At 42.4% G+C, this 17,749-nt stretch overlaps 1 protein-coding gene across 6 annotated transcripts in view; it reads left to right on the plus strand.

The window, feature by feature from the left end:
- The window catches only part of RIMKLB (ribosomal modification protein rimK like family member B), a 150,562-nt gene that overhangs the window by 1,008 nt on the left and 131,805 nt on the right, over nt 1–17,749 (plus strand). The window contains exon 1 of one of the 6 annotated variants that reach the window (XM_024733273.1): nt 12,940–13,114. The exons of the other annotated variants lie outside the window; for them this stretch is intronic. The gene's annotated coding sequence lies outside the window, so the exon portion shown is untranslated. Of the gene's footprint in view, nt 1–12,939; nt 13,115–17,749 lie in introns of those variants that run through there. 6 annotated transcript variants of the gene reach the window in all.

Consider the following 17,749-nt stretch of genomic DNA (forward strand, 5'->3'; position numbering starts at 1 on the left):
CCCCCCCCGCAGTGGAAGCGCGGAGCACTAACCACTGGATCGCCAAGGAATTCCCAGAAACTTCTGATTGATAATAGCCAGTCAGTGAGAAGTATCAGTGATAACCTGGACTTGAGATTAGCATCCTAGGTTAGAGGGGATCTCTGGAACCTCTAATTTGTGGTCAGTCAAAACCGCAGGTAATTTGAGCTTGCAATTGGTGTCTGAAGGACAGGGTTGGGAAGTAGTCTTGGAGAACTGAGCTCTTAACCTGTGGAATCTGATGCTGTCTCCAGGTAGATAGTGTCATAATTGAATTGAATTGTTGGACACCCAGCTGGTGTACCAAGCATTGTTTGGTGGTGTGTATGTGTGTGTGTGTGGGGGGGGGGCGAAGAACCTCCCCTAGCAGTGGAAATGGGTCTAGGACCTAATTTAGGGACCCAAGAAATAGAGGATGGTCCACATCACAAAACTTCAGTTTTCAGCCCACACTTAAACAGGAAATGCCCCACTGTCCAAGAAACCTAGTACACACCAGTCACCACCCTCCCACTCAGCTTTAGCTTACCTTACCCGAGAAAATAGGACCTCCAGCCTTACAAGGAAACCCTTGACCTCCCAGCCAATCACACATGCCCTGTTTCCAAGCTGCTGCTTCTAACACTCACTCTTGCCTAGACCTCCCTAGAAAAGAGGGCTCCACTGCTTCGAAGGCACTGTTCATGGTTTGTTTTCCTTTGAGTAAAGGACATCAAACTGGTTACTAAATTGTTTTATTTTTGTTATTTGACAATGATTAGACTTTTCCCTCTACCAGAGTATAAATGCATTCACTCACCTCTACCCCCTTACACCCAAAGCGGTGAGGGTGAGTTGACAAGGGGAATCGAGTAGACTCGCTATCCTTAGTTATAAGGGCCCCTTTGGGATGCTGGTGATACATTTACAGTCCTTAATCTGCCCTATTGGAATTCCCTGGCGTTCCAGTGGTTAGGACTCTGCATTCTCACTGCCGTAGCCTGGGCTCAATCCCTGGTTGGGGAACTGAGATCCCACAAGGCACATGGCGTGGCTAAAAAAAAAAAAGAAATCTGCGCCATTTGTGGAATTTTCCCGTTGAACTGAGCTGCTAAGGTGCTGGCGTGGAGGGTGCTGATAGCCAGTTTTAGGATTTGGGCAGATGGGAGCAATAGAAAGAGGCAGAGGGGCAAAAAAGTTTCAGATGAGTCAATCTCTGAGCTGAATAAGAAAGAAAATGAAGAAAGAAGAGGGCTTGTGAGTTGGGAAAAGTCAGAAAGGTCACTGAAGTGGAAATCTTGATAAGATTAAATAGGTATAGTGGGTGTATTTAAACAATCAAGCTTGAAGAATAATATATTATGGTCAGAAACAGGATGGATGAACTATTTTTAAAGCAAAGTTAGAATAGAAAAGTAGAAAGGAGATCAAGGAGGTATGCCCCATCATTCTTTTTCTTTTCTTTTTTTTCGTATTTTTAGTAATTTTTATTGGAATATACTTGATTTACGATGGTGTGTTTCTGCTGTACAGGAAAATGAATCAGTTATACGTATACATACGTCCACTCTTTTTTAGGTTCTTTTCCCATATAGATCATTACAGAGTATTGAGTAGAGTTCCCTGTGCTATACAGTAGGTCCTTTTTAGTTATCTATTTTATATATAGTAGTGTGTATATATCAATGCCTATCTCCCAACTGCTGCCCACCCTGCCCCCATTATTCTTTTTCTTTTTCAGAGTTTTCTTGGCTTTCTCACGTTTCTTTTACTAGATAAACTTTATGATTTTTTTTTTTTTTTTTTTTTGTGGTACGCGGGCCTCTCGCTGTCGTGGCCTCTCCCATTGCGGAGCACAGGCTCCAGACCTGCAGGCTCAGCGGCTATGGCTCACGGGCTCAGCGGCTATGGCTCACGGGCCCAGCCGCTCCGCGGCATGTGGGATCTTCCCGGACCGGGTCACGAACCCACGTCCCCTGCATCTGCAGGCGGACTCTCAACCACTGCGCCACCAAGGAAGCCCATCATTATTTTATTTCTTTATCTTCTGCCCCTCAATTGCTTTGTAAGCCTTTGCTAAGGACACCAATGGGCTGTCTTCAATTTTGACTTCTTTTGTCTATTTGTCTTCTTGTGTTTGATCACATTCTTCTTGGAACTCTTTGATACCCAAGACCTGTTGTCTCCTGGTTTCCTTCTCAGTTGTCTTCTTAGGCATTTCTTACTTTGTCCACCACTGAAATATTGGTGTTTTATAAGATTATCACCTCTCATTCATTCATTCGATAGATTGAGTAAAACCAATCTAGTAACAGAGCAGTAAATAAAAGAGACCCTATCTTTCATGGAGCTCAAATACTAGTTTTCTCAAATCGTATAAATGTTACTGAGTCCAAGCTCGCTCTGCTCGCCCCACGACAGGCCAATGAATAGAAGGTGTTTATTTGGAAAGCTGGCAGACTGGTGTCTCTGAAAAAACATCTTATGGGGTTTGGATGCCCGTTTCTTTTATAGCACAGAGAGGGGGAGGAGATGAGGAAGTAAAGTAAAAAGCCCATAATTTTTGCAGATATCTCCTGGAATGGCCAGCCTCCGGGAGGGGATGTGTTAATTTCTTCTTCCTTGCAGCCATCCACAGGTGGAACGGGTCTGGATGTTTCCCTGAACAAAAGCACTTTGGTTTAACCTTCAGGCAGAGGGGCAGGGTTTCCCTAGGCAAGCCATTATGTAGAGACAGTGAACAAAAGCAGTGGAGAGCAAAGGTTAAAGTGAAAGAAACAGATCCAACGTGTAGTCCGATTTGGCTCTTCCCTGTTACCTAAACACTTCCCAGGACATCTCATTCATTTCCGGGGCTTCAACTACACCTGTAATCAGGAGTGATACAATATGTTAACAATGGAATCATCCTAGCACCAACTAAGTCAGAAGAGGGCGTCAACCAATCAGACAGACGGTCTGGCTGTACTCTGTTGTACTGGCTGAATATCAGTGCAACCTATAATATATAAATATGATAATATGATGTCTGGTAGTAAGAGGACAGTCTAGAACCTAGAACCTCCAAACTGCTCAAATTCTAGCTCTGTTACTTCTGCTGCGTGACATAGGGCAAATTACTTCACCTGTTTGTGCTTCAGTTCCCTCCTCTATAAAATGGCATAATAGGGCTTCCCTGGTGGCACAGTGGTTGAGAGTCCGCCTGCAGATGCAGGGGACACGGGTTCAAGCCCTGGTCCGGGAAGGTCCCACATGCTGCAGAGCAACTAAGCTCGTGCACCACAACTACTGATCCTGAGCTCTGGAGCCCACGAGCCACAACTACTGAGTCCGTGTGCCACAACTACTGAAGCCCGCATGCCACAACTACTGAAGCCTGTGTGCCTAGAGCCCATGCTCCACAACAGGAGAAGCCACCACAATGAGAAGCTGGTGCACCACAACAGAGTAGCCCCTGCTCGCCACGGCTAGAGAGAGCCCATGCGCAACAATGAAGACCTAATGCAGCCATAAATAAATAAATTAATTAATTAAAGAAAAAGAGCACCAGGTATGCCAAAGAAAGATTCGCAGTAACTTGAATAAATTAAAATTCGCAGTAACTTGACAGCTGACCCACAGACATAGAAAACAAACATATGGTTACCAAAGTGCAAAGGGTGGAAAGGGATAAATTAGGAGTTTGGGATTAACATACACACAGTACTATAAAAAATAGATAACAACAACAAAAAAATTAGGGGACAGCTGATTCATCCTGGGACACAAGATGGAATTCTGAGCCCGTTTCATTCCTATGTAAGTTATTGGCCGTCTTTATTTTGTAGTAAATACTTATGAAATCTCATCTTTGCCTGAACCGCTCACTGATTTTGATATACTTTATCCCTCTTAGCTTAATTTTGGATTCAGATCACATCTATGGTAAAGGGTACATGAAGCCCCCATGGGATATAAAATTAGAAGGAAAAAGAAACCAGATTTCATGGACCATGACAGCTTTAAAACCCTAGGGGCAGAATTTATTTCATTAACACTCAGAGGTGGTTATTTGTACTGTGTAGGTTTCACGGTCCAAAGATTAGAACAGCTTGTTATGCATTAAGCTAGCTAGGCTTTGTGCCTATTTCCCTGGTGGCCTGACTTAAGACACGTTCTTTCTTCTTTTTTTAATTTATTTTTTTATTTTTTAACATCTTTATTGGAGTATAATTGCTTTACAATGGTGTGTTAGTTTCTGCTTTATAAAAAAGTGAATCAGTTATACATATACATATATTCCCATATCTCTTCCCTCTTGTGTCTCCCTCTCTCCCACCCTCCCTATCCCACCCCTCTAGGTGGTCACAAAGCACCGAGCTGATCTCCCTGTGCTATGCGGCTGCTTCCCACTAGCTATCTATTTTACATTTGGTAGTGTATATATGTCCATGCCACTCTCTCACTTTGTCACAACTTACCCTTCCCCCTCCCCATATCCTCAAGTCCATTCTCTAGTAGGTCAGTGTCTTTATTCCCATCTTGCCCCTAGGTTCTTCATGACCATTTTTTTTTCTTAGATTCCATATATATGTGTTAGCATACGGTATTTGTTTTTCTCTTTCTGACTTACTTCACTCTGTATGACCTCACCACAAATAACTCAGTTTCATTTCTTTTTATGGCTGAGTAATATTCCATTGTATATATGTGCCACATCTTCTTTATCCATTCATCTGTTGATGGACATTTAGGTTGCTTCCATGTCCTGGCTATTGTAAATAGAGCTGCAATGAGCATTGTGGTACATGACTCTGTTTGAATTATGATTTTCTCAGGGTGTATGGCCAGTAGTGGGATTGCTGGGTCCTATGGTAGTTCTACTTTTAGTTTTTTTTTTTTTTTTTTTTTTTTTGGGATTTGGGGACTCTGAGTGCATGGATTTATCTCTGGGCTTTCTATCCTGTTCCATTGATCTATATTTCTGTTTTTGTGCCAGTACCATGCTCTGTTGATTACTGTAGCTTTGTAATATAGTCTGAAGTCAGAAAGCCTGATTCCTCCAGGTCTGTTTTTCTTTCTCAAGATTGCTTTGGCTATTCGGGGTCTTTTGTGTTTTCATACAAATTGTGAAATTTTTTGTTCTAGTTCTGTGAAAAAATGCCAGTGGTAGTTTGATAGGGATTGCATTGAATCTGTAGATTGCTTTGGGTAGTAGAGTAATTTTCACAATGTTGTTTCTTCCAACCCAAGAACATGGTATATCTCTCCATCTATTTGTATCATCTTTAATTTCTTTTTTTTTTTTTTTTCATCTTTAATTTCTTTCATCAGTGTCTTATAATTTTCTGCACACAGGTCTTTTGTCTCCTTAGGTAGGTTTATTCCTAGATTTTTTATTCTTTTTGTTGCAATGGTAAATGGGAGTGTTTTCTTAATTTCACTTTCAGATTTTTCATCATTAGTGTATAAGAATGCTAGAGATTTCTGTGCATTCATTTTGTATCCTGCTACTTTACTGAATTCATTAATTCTAGTAGTTTTCTGGTAGCCAGTTCTTTCTTAGCTGGCTCTCTCCCTACAGCTAATTCTTCCAGATCCTGGTAATATACCTTTTCTGGCCTCTCGGCCAAGAGATGGGACAGCTCCTGTGCTGTTACTAGCCCCAGGACACTTCACTATCTCTTTTTGGCTCCCTTAAACTCTATTCTCACTTGTAGTGAAAGTGTGCACTCAGTTCCTGCCAGGATTCTGACTGTTTTTATGAAATCAACAGGAAATACACTCTGCTCTTCCCAGATTTTGTAGGCGTTGGAAATATTCATGGTTGTGTTTGTGGACCAGCATTATTAGTGAGCTGTGGTTTACAGAGCCAGGAATAAAGCAGAGACCACCTCTCAACTTGGACACCTGTATGGAAAGGAAACTGGGGACAACTTTTTTTTTTTTTTTTTGGTGGTACGCGGGCCTCTCACTGCTGCGGCCTCTCCCATTGCAGAGCACAGGCTCCGGACGCGCAGGCTCAGCGGCCACGGCTCACGGGCCCAGCCGCTCTGCGGCATGTGGGATCTTCCCGGACCAGGGCACGAACCCGCGTCTCCTGCATCGGCAGGCAGACTCTCAACCACTGCGCCACCAGGGAAGCCCGGGGACGGGACAACTTTTTGTACCTAGTTCTGGAGCGCAAGTACCCAGGACCTGTCTTTAGGTCACATGCCCTTCCCATAGCACCAAGTATTGGAGATGGCAAAGGATTCAGAAGTACTTCCTCCAAGCATCTGCTCTTTTGTGTATTTTTTTTCTTCATTTTTATTGGTGCTGGATGCTGGTTTCTGAGCTAGAAGATCCAGGAAGGGTGTATCTGAATAGAGAAGAGTTGTTGAAGATGAGAATCTAAAGATGTTATTAACTGTATCACCTTCAGTAGCTTAAAAGAAAAGGAAAAAAAAAAAAAAGAAAGAAAAGGGGCATACTTCCAGTTTGGACTGGAGATGTGAGAGAGACACACGAAGAAGCAAACCAATCAATATCTCTAGCTTGTATTTTCTCTTGGTAACTGATGCTTTCACTTTATGCAAAAACTTATGAAGGATCTTAGAAACTGGTTGGTCGTCTGCAGCTCTTCCTGGCCTTGTTATAGTACATATAGTACATAAGTACATGAGCAAGTTGCTAGGATAAAACCATAGTTGCTGTACTACAATATACTCTTGGTAGAGGAGGGAATTATTCTATGGGATTTCTGTGAAGGCAACGTTGGTGGGTTGATCACATTCTCTGACAGACAAATGGCAGAGATATTCTCCCAGGTTCTGACTAGTCATCAGTGAGAGGACTCAAACAGTACTTTCTAGACTGATGATATCAAAAGAGCTGAATTGAATGAGAGATTATATAGTCAGGTAAGCAGTGGAGGTAAGATAATCCAGAGTCTTGTTTTGGGCCCTGCTGTGTGGCCTGCAGGATCTTAGTTCCCCAACAAAGGATCGAACCTGTGCCCCCTGCGGGTGAAGCACGTAGTCCCAACCACTGGACCTCCAGGGAGTTCCCAGAGTCTTAAAATAATAAGGAAAATTACTCCGTATCTTCCTGAATCCCCAAATCCCTGAATATGGAAATGTTTGTACAATTTCCCAGCTGTATCCCAAATCAAATTTCCATGGAGGGTCATACATTTCCTACGAATGTCCTCATACCACAAGGTAATAAATTCTTAACCTTCAGTAAAGTTTTATATATTACCTCAAGGCAATGTTTTCCCACAAAGAACCAAGTTACCCTCTATATGATGCATAAAAAATAATAAAGCCATGTTGAAATACAGATTCTTGGTTGTCAGCTTCCTTTATACCAGCCTTGAAAATCATGCACAAACAAAATAAAAAGTATTACAGGGCTTCCCTAGTGGCAGAGTGGTTAAAAATCCGCCTGTCATTGACATATATACACTAATATGTATAAAATAGATAACTAATAGGAACCTGCTGTATAAAAAAATAAATTAAATAAAATTCAAAAAAGAATCCTCCTGCCAATGCAGGGGACACAGGTTTGAGCCCTGGTCTGGGAAGATCCCACATGCCGTGGAACAACTAAGCCCGTGCTCCACAACTACTAAGCCTGCGCTCTAGAGCCCATGAGCCACAACTACTGAGCCTGAGTGCCACAACTACTGAAGCCCATGTGCCTAGAGCCCACGCTCCGCAACAAGAGAAGCCACCGCAATGAGAAGCCCGCGCACCACAACGGAAGAGTAGCCCCTGCTCATCGCAACTAGAGAAAGCCCGCGCATAGCAATGAAGACCCAACACAGCCAAAAATAAATTAAAAAAAAAAAAAGGTATTGCATATCATAGCAATTTAGTCTTCTAGGGAAATACTAAAACCATTTAGGGGTGGAAAAATGTTTCCTTCCCTTCTGGATTCTTTGGCTGGTGTAATAAATTACACCTCCCACAAGACAGAGTAACAGGAGAAAAACAATTTTAATTTTATGTGTACTGGAGCCCCATAGAAATCTGAGACTCAAAGAAGTAACCAAAGCAGGAAGCTTCAATACTGTTTAGGCAAAGAAACAATAAATTTGTGAGGAATTGACAAGATAAGGGGTTTTGGGCTTGGTTTAGTAAATAGGTGAAGAAGTAACAAGGTTTGTTTACATAGCCTTCTTGGCCCTAAATCCCTTGTCTCTGGTGATAAGGATGCTTTATACCCTCCTGGCACAGGGAGGGTACCTTTTACTTGGAGACAAAGGAGGAGGGTCAGAGTGTCCTTGTACCAGTTTCACCATTTTATCTTTCAGAAAAGTAGAAACACTATCAAGGGTTGAAGGGAATACCCAGGGTATTATGTATGACTTGGGTGAGGGGTAAAGGCATTCTTACATTCACCAACTAGACTCGTTCATGGCCTTGGGGGAAGAGGTGTGTATAAGATAAAATCACGAGGGATGAGTCAAGGAGATGGCTGCGTGCTATCTCAAGACCTATAGACCTGAGGAGGTACTTCCTTGGGTAGGGTGAGATGTTTAACATTCTTTTTCTTCTGTTTTACATTCCTTTACGAGGTGATCAGTCAAGTGCAGCCAGGAGAATACAGACTAAAGTTTATTATACTTGCAGATCTTAGAGATAGGAGGCACAGTATGCCACCCAGGGCCACAGAGAAGAACAGGGTGGTCAGGAGACACAAGACAGGAGGGAGCAGGTTTAGGCCAGAGATGTTATTGGCCTTTCTGGGAGGAAAGGCAAGGCAGTGCAGGGTAAGCAAGTTAGGACTGGCTAGTTTGAGTTATTTCATTGGGCTCTACCCTATAGGGATGGTCCCTAGTTGCCTGGTACCCGGCCCTGGGATGATTAAGGGAGAGGAATATTGCCTCTTGGGGTATATGAGCCAAACAGAGGAGTCATGGCTCTGGATTGGCTAGCTTGCCTATCTTTGCTATGTCTAAGAATTGGCTCACCCTAGAAGGGACAGCCTCTCCCCAACCAGAAAGGTATTTTTAAGGTGTCATAGTATATAGAAAAAAATTTTTTTTTAATGTATACAATACAGGGGACCCTACTACATATGAATTGCCTATATTTATGTGTGACACTAAATTTATACATGAGTTGGGGAACAATTGGCTAATTGGCATGGTATGTTTTGTTGACATTCAAATGTTTACTTTGTTTTTGCAGGAATTTGGCAATGGGGAGCTGGGTATTTTAGAGGTATTTGTTTGCTTTTAGGTCTCAAATAGTTTTTAGACCCTTGAAAAGTTTATAAACTGTAGGGTAGCTTAGACTCCAGTTATAACCTAGTTTATCAAACTAGGACAAACCTAGGTTGTCCTTAATCTATCTTCACATGTACCAGGAGTGATGGGTTATGGTAATCCTCAATTTTGATGGATATCATACCACCCCTCCACTCAGTAAGACCAGACAAATTTGTCCTTGACTAATGGACTGTGTGATCCCCTGGCCTGCTATGATACTTGGCATATGTCAACAGACCTAATCGTCCACAGAACAGATAGAGGCACCCTGCACTCCACAGACCAGCAGATATTTACTATTTGTGGCCTCCCAGGCAAGAGGAGGTATGGCCTGTTTGCAAGCAATCTCATTAGAACTAAAGATCTGTTGAGGAGCTTGACCTGTAGCCCAGTTTAAGATGCTCAGCCAATCAAAACAATATGTAGGCTCTCCTGGTGGCGCAGTGGTTAAGAATCCACCTGCCAATGCAGGCGACACGGGTTTGAGCCCTGGTCTGGGAAGATCCCACATGCCGCGGAGCAACTAAGCCCATGTGCCACAACTGCTGAGCCTGCCCTCTAGAGCCTGTGAGCCACAACTACTGAGCCCGTGTGCCACAACTACTGAAGCCCGTGTGCCTAGAGCCTGTGCTCCCAACAAGAGAAGCTACCGCAACGAGAAGCCCACGCACCGCAATGAAGAGTAGCCCCTGTTCACCGCAACTAGAGAAAGGCCGCGCACAGCAACGAAGACCCAACGCAGCCAAAAAATAAACAAATAAATAAAATTAAAAACTAATATGTATATAAAAGGCCTATTATGTTTCAGACAACCTTCTAAGACAATAACGGGGAAAACAAGACAATACAAATCATACAATTCTCTCTCATACACAACCTTCATAAATGAACAATTTCTTTTTTTAAAAAATTTTTATTGTAGTATAGTTGATTTACAATGTTGTGTTAGTTTCAGGTGTACAGCAAAGCGATTCATTTATACATATAAACATATTCATTCTTTTCAGAGTCTTTACCCATATAGGTTATTACAGAGTATTGAGTAGAGTTCCCTGTGCTGTACAGCAGGAGTCCCCAACCCCCTGGCTGTGGCCTGTTAGGAACCAGGTTGCACAGAAGGAGGTGAGTGGCAGGTGAGCCAGCAAAGCTTCATTTACCACTCCCCATTGCTCCCCATTACTGCCTGAACCATTCCCCACCCCCCGCCCCCATCCTTGGAAAAATTGTGTTCCACAAAACCGGTCCCTGGTGCAAAAAAGGTTGGGGACCGCTGCTATACAGTATGTTCTTGTTGGTTACTTATTTTATATATAGTTGTGTGTGTATGTTAATCCCAAACTTCTAATCCCTCCCCTCCATGTTTCCCCTTTGGTAAGCATAGGCTTTTTTTTTTTTTTTTTTCGAAATCTACGCGTCTGTTTTTGTTTTGTAAATAAGTTCATTTGTATTATTTTTTAAAACTGGATTCCACATGAGCGATATCATATATTTGTCTTTCTCTGTCTGACTTACTTAGTATGATAATCTCTAGGTCCATCCATGTTGCTGCAAATGGCATTATTTCATTCTTTTTTATATATATATCCCATCTTCTTTATCCATTCTACTGCTGATGGACATTCAGGTTGCTTCCATGTCTTGGCTATTGTAAATAGTGCTGCAAAGAACATTGGAGTGCATGTGTCTTTTCGAATTATGGTTTTCTCCGGGTATATGCCCAGGTGTGGGATTGCAGGATCATACGGTAGCTCTATTTTTACTTTTCTAAGAAACCTCCATACTGTTTTCCATAGTGACTATACTAATTTACATTCCCACCAACAGTGTAGGAGGTTTCCCTTTCCTCCACACCCTCTCCAGCATTTATTGTTTGTAGACTTTTTAAAAAAATTAATAAATTTATTTATTTATTTATGGCTGTGTTGGGTCTTTGTTGCTGTGCGCGGCTTTCTGTAGTTGCAGTGAGCAGGGGTTACTCTTTGTTGCGGTGCGCAGGCTTCTCATTGCGGTGGCTTCTCTTGTTGCAGAGCACAGGCTGGCTCGAGGGCTCTAGAGCGCAGGCTCAGTAGTTGTGGCACACAGGCCTAGTTGCTTTGTGGAATGTGGGATCTTCCCGGACCAGGGATCGAACCCGTTTCCCCTGCATTGGCAGGCAGATTCTTAACCACTGCATCCCCAGGGAAGTCCCCATCATTCTTTTTAAATCGTTGCACACTTTTACTAAGAATGGCGGTTGTATAATATATTTACCATTCTACTATGGACTTTCAGTTACTTTTAGTTTCTCCCTACTACAGTGTTGGAATGAATATCCTTATATATGTAACCTTGAGTGAGTCCCTGGGACAGGCCACCAAGTGAGGTTCCTTGGCTTTGCACAGGAAAGAATTCAGAGCAAGCCAGAGTAAAGTGAAAGCAAGTTTACTTAGAGAGATACACACACCATAGAGTGTGGGCCTTCTTAGAAGATGAGAGGCGGCCACAAAATATGGAGTGTTTAGTTTTTATGGTCTGGATAATTTCATAGGCTAGTGAGTGGGAGGAATCTTCTAAGTATCTTGCAGAAGGGCTGGGGATTTCCAGGAATTGGGCCACCACCCACTTTATGGCCTTTTTGGGAAATTGTGTCATGGCCCCTGCGGGTGTGTCATTTAGATGCTAATGATCGTATAATGAGGCCCAGGTCTACTGGAAGTAGAGTCTTGCGCCATCTTGGACCTAGTCGGTTCTAACCAGTTTATGTTCTTAAATGGTTGTGGCATTCTCTTAATCGTTGTGCCCTGCCCCCTTCCTTCTTGTCTCAAAGCCAGTTACATAATACCTTTGATTTTAGTTCAAGATAATATTCATTCAAATGTAACGCAAAGAATTCTGCATTAGATATTGGCATTTCAGGCTGAAAGGTTTAAGAGAATTTAAGTCCGTAAACCATATTAAGATGTTTGGAATATTTAACATTTATTTTGCCCTTTTATAGGTTTAATTTGTTAGATTTGTTTTCCAGTCTGCCGTGTCAAGCATTTAAGGTGGTTAAAAAGCAGCTATGTTAATGTAAAGTAGTGTGATCATATTTGTGAATAGAATTTTTTTTTTTTTTTTTTTTTTTTTTTGCGGTACGCAAGCCTCTCACCGTTGCGGCCTCCCCCGTTGAGGAGCACAGGCTCTGGACGCGCAGGCCCAGCGGCCACAGCTCACGGGCCCAGCCGCTCTGCGGCATGTGGGATCCTCCCAGACCGGGGCACGCACGCGCGTCCCCTGCATCGGCAGGCGGACTCTCAACCACTGCGCCACCAGGGAAGCCCAATAGAATTGTTTTAAAAGGGAGATGGGAAGCCAGCGAGGTCGGTTCCGCCCGACTCCAACATGGCGGCACTCTTTGTCTGCTCTGAAGTGCTGTCCCTGGCCTCCTCGCGGCCGTGATGCATCTCACTCTGCGGTGTCGTCCAGGACATGGCAGGTAATGAGCTGGAGGAGGAGAGCCAAGCTGGAGTTGCCCCAGACAAATTGTCAGAACAGAGTAGGGTGCGCTACTTGGAAATCTGAGAAACAAGGTAGTGAGACTTCCCTGGTGGCACAGTGGTTAAGAATCCGCTTGCCAATGCATGGGACACGGGTTCTGAGCCCTGGTCCAGGAAGATCGCACACGCCGCGGAGCAACTAAGCCCGTGCGCCACAACTACTGGGCCTATGCTCTAGAACCGCCGAGCCACAACTACTGAGCCCGTGTGCTACTGAAGGCTGAGTGTCAGGAGCCCATGCTCCACAGCAAGAGAAACTGCCGCAATGAGAAGCCCATACACTGCAAGGAAGAATTGCCCCTACTCGCCGCAGCTAAAGCCCACAGACAGCAATAGAAGACCCAACATACTTATTGTAAGTAAATAAAATTGTTTTTTAATTAAAAAAAAATTGTTTTAAAGGGTTTAATATGTTTTGAGTTGCTCTAATATTAAAAACCAGTGAAAGTTATTCCTCGTATTTAATACAAAATTACTATTTAAAAAATTAATTAATTAATTATTTTTTGACTGCATTGGGTCTTCGTTGCTGCATGCGGGCTTTCTCTAGTTGCGGCGAGCCGGGGCTACTCTTCGTTGTGGAGTGTGGGCTTCTCCTTGTGGCGGCTTCTCTGGTTGTGGCGCATGGGCTCTAGGTGTGCAGGCTTTGGTAGTTGTGGCTCGTGGGCTCTAGAGCACAGGCCCAGTAGTTGTGGCACGTGGGCTTAGTTGCTCCGCGGCATGTGGGATCTTCCCGGACTAGGGCTCGAACCCGGCTCGAACCCGTATCCCCTTCATTGGAAGGCGGATTCTTTTTTTTTAATACGTATGAACTTTTTTTTTTTAATTAATTTATTTTTGGCTGCTATGGGTCTTCATTGCTGCTTGAGGGCTTTTATCTAATCGCGGCGAGCAGGAGCTACTCTTCATTGAGGTGTGTAGGCTTCTCATTGAGGTGGTTTCTCTTGTTGTGAAGCACGGGCTCTAGGCTCACAGGCTTCCGTAGTTGTGGCATGCGGGCTCTAGAGCACAGGCTTCAGTAGTTGTGGCTTGCGGGCTTCAGTAGTTGTGGCTTGCGGGTTCAGTAGTTGTGGCTTGAGGGCTCTAGAGCGCAGGCTCTGTAGTTGTGGTGCATGGGCTTAGTTGCTCTGTGGCATGTGGGATCTTCCTAGACTAGGGCTCGAACCTGTGTCCCCTGCATTGGCAGGTGGATTCTTAACCACTGCACCACCAGGGAAGTCCCAATATGTATGAAAATTTTTAAAAAGTTATTTATTTATTTATTTATTTATATGTTGTTTATTTATTTTTTGGCTGCACTGGGTCTTCGTTGCTGCGTGCCGGCTTTCTCCAGTTGTGGCGAGCGGAGGCTACTCTTCGTTGCAGTGCGCGGGCTTCTCATTGCAGTGGCTTCTCTTGGGGAGCACGGGCTCTAGGTGCGCGGGCTTCGGTAGTTGTGGCACACGGGCTCAGTAGTTGTGCCTCGCGGGCTCTAGAGCACAGGCTCAGTAGTTGTGGCTCACGGGCTTAGTTGCTCCTTAGCATGTGGGATCTTCCCGGACTAGGGCTCAAACCCGTGTCCCCTGCGTTGGCAGGCAGATACTTAACCACTGTGATACCAGGGAAGTCCCTTAATAGAAAATTAGATTTGGAAATCATATTACACAATTTTGAAGGCTTAAAATTAGGTATTGAAATTTGTATCTTTAATAAATTGAACATGTACTTAAATTCTAACATGCTATAAATAACATTCTGTGACCAAAGTCCTCCAATTCCTATTAACAGATTCAGCATTTATTTCTCATGAAATTTTCTTAAAAAAACAACCATCATCATCACCACCACAGAATAACTGTCAGTAAAATATATTAAGAGTTAGTGAATACCATAACTCTTGGCAATAGAGTAAGCAAGCAATGTTGATAGCTCCAACTAAGGTGTCAATGGCTCCAGCTAAAGACCATGAAGAAAATGCCTGCAGTTGAAGAAGTGAGATTTATGACTCTCTGTGAGGGAGAATGCATCTCATTGGGAACCATGAGCCGTGAAATGTCTCAGCATGAGGGCGTTTCTCTTACTGGGACTCTCCATAGCTATACATTCAATTATAGAATTTGGGCTTTGGTTTGGTCATTTGGGGGAGGGCGTAAGAAAAGGGAGATTTGCTTTAGATTGGTTAGAGTGGACATTGTGAGGGAGTAGGGTCGATTCTATGGTTGTTCATAAATCTTTGGGGAAGGCTGACCTGAACAAGGATAAGGCTGTAATTGGTAAAGAAGTAGCAGACATTCTTTTTACCCAAGAGAGGGGGTGTTGGGTGTTTTGTGGGTGTCTCAGACAAATTATGAAGTGGCTTTGCTTGCTCTCATTTTATCATGGTCTTAGAGTCATCCTGTCTGAGGTTGGTATTCTACGAGACATGTCCAACAGGTAAATGATATGGCCTGGTTACGAGTATCAGGCCAGTTTTTGACTGTCAGGGGCTGCTCCTTGCCCTCCACCGTGCCACCCCCACTCCTGTCCACCAGGTGATAGTAAATAGAGAAAAGTAAATAAATTCAAGAGATTTAGCCCACAAGTCTACAGGACCAGATATAGGGTCAGAGGGAATGTCAGCGGTGATTTCTAGGTTGCTGTCTTCTAGAGGGTGGCAATGCTATTCACGAGGATAGCACCAGCTTTGTGTAATCCTTCAACTTGAGACCAAAAATAAAGAACCTACTGTACGGCACAGGGAACTTTACTCAATACTCTGTAAGGACCTATATGGGAAAAGAATCTAAAAAAGAGTAGATATATGTATATGTATAATTGATTCACTTTGCTGTATAGCACAAACTAACACGACATTGTAAATCAACCATACTCCAACAAAAATTAATTTTAAAAAAGTATATGAAAAGTTAACATATCATACCCATTTTACAGATGGAAAATTAAAACTTTAGAAAGGTTAAATACCTTGCCCACTGTTGCATGGAATCAGAACTCTGGATTTATCCATTTTGGACATTTCACATAAATGGAATCATACAATAGCTGGTGTTTTGTGTCTGACTTCTTAGCACAATGTTTTCAAGGTTCATCCATTTTGTAGGAAGTGTCATTACTTCATCTATTTATAACCAAGTGAAATACCATCGTACAGATGTACCACATTTGTTTATCCATGTATCAGTTGATGGATGTTTGGGAATTTCCACTTTTGGGCCACCACAAATAATGCTGCTAGAATAGTCATGTACAAGTTTCTGTTTGAACATTTGTTGTTAATTCTCAGATATACGCCAAGGAGTGGAATTGCTGTGTCATACAGTAATTATATGTTAATTTTTGAGGAACCACCAAACTGTTTTTCATAGTGGTTGCACAATTTTACATTTCCACCAGCCAATATATGGTTCTCATTTCTCCACTTTATCATATGACAGTTCTAATTTCTCCACATTCTCACCAACAATTGTTATTATTGGTTTTTTGTTTATAGCTATCCTAGTAGGTATAAGTGGATCTCACTGTGGTTTTAATTTGCATTTCCCTAATGACTAAGGATGTTGCGAAACTCTTCATATGCTGACTAGCAGTCTGTAAATCTTCCTTGGAGAAGAAACATACTCAAGTCTTTCAGCCGTTTTTAAATTAGGTTGTTTTAAGAGTCCTTTATGTATTCTGGATACTGAATATGCAGAGTATATACAGATAATATTTGTGAATATTTTTTTCCCCATTCTGTGAGTCTGAAACCGAATCCTCCTAAAACAAGGGTTCCCCTGCTGAGTTTATGATTAACCTCTCTATCCAAAACTTTATCCCCTTTTTTGTCCCACCTCGTTCCCCTCAGGATTGAGTCCTATCAAAGAAAAGGGAGGATTGAAAATGACCCTTCCGGGTACAAAAGCCCCACTGTGTCCCCTGTTTCTTGTTTGTAGAAAAAGGCTTTAGTACCTTAGGCCTTCCCTGAGTTCCAAAGAGCAGACTTAAGCATGTGCTAATTAGGGACATTCTTAGATTTAGGTATTTGATAAACTTTAAGTTAATTTTTGTGTGTATTGTGGTAGAGGTCCACATTCATTCTTTTGCGGATAGATATCCAGTTGTCTCAGCATCTTTTGTTGAAAAGACTGTTCTTTCACCCGCTGCATGGTCCTGGCACCCTTGTCAGAAATCAGTTGAACATAGATGTGTGGGCTTATTCCTGGACTCTGAATTCTATTCCATCATCCAAATTTTGTAATTTAACCTTTTAATAATCACTTTTGGGTTTACTTGAATTTGGCATTTTTATCTCCAAAACTTTCAAAATTATTTATCATTTATTCAGTTGATTGAAAAGAGCCAGAATCAAATTTGCTGTGGGAAAAGTTTACTAAGCATCAAGAGGGTTTCATAGCAATGTTATTACAATGTTAGACTATGTTAGAATTACATGCTTTGCTACTAGAAGCATTTCTAAAGGTATAAACTTATGAGACATTAGGAATCCATTTCAACATATCAGAAAGGGAAATTATGATAAAAATACGAGACACCACATAGCATAAACATACAATATGAATGAATACATGAATAAGGATTTTTAATATTTAACTCTTTCACAAATTATGTACAATAAGAATAAAATAATAAAAGTATGTGTTCAGCCTTTCCTGTGGATCTGTTTATCTGCGTTGCAAGGGTGGCTAGGTAATAATTGTACAGTGTTACGGTTATTCTGAATATTTTTCTCAGAGTCCAGGATAGTTATTAGGGACGAATGACCGCTCTCCGCCATGCTGGCTCACACCATTTTACTGGATAAAACACCACTTCCTTGCAATGCTCTGTCATCCTTCCCTCCCAACTATTCTTCTGTCACAGTCTGTTATATCGTCACATTTCTTTGAGAGAGGTGACACATACACACAAAAAGGGGAAAACCTTGACCTGGTTGGCATTGCTGAGGTTCAAAGACCCATCAGAGAGAATAGATTTTTCTTTTCTCAACATTCAAGCAAGTCCCTTCCAAGCA

The sequence above is a fragment of the Neophocaena asiaeorientalis genome, unplaced genomic scaffold (assembly GCF_003031525.2).
Source record: "Neophocaena asiaeorientalis asiaeorientalis breed wild unplaced genomic scaffold, Neophocaena_asiaeorientalis_V1.1 scaffold150, whole genome shotgun sequence".
Lineage (NCBI taxonomy): Eukaryota > Metazoa > Chordata > Mammalia > Artiodactyla > Phocoenidae > Neophocaena > Neophocaena asiaeorientalis.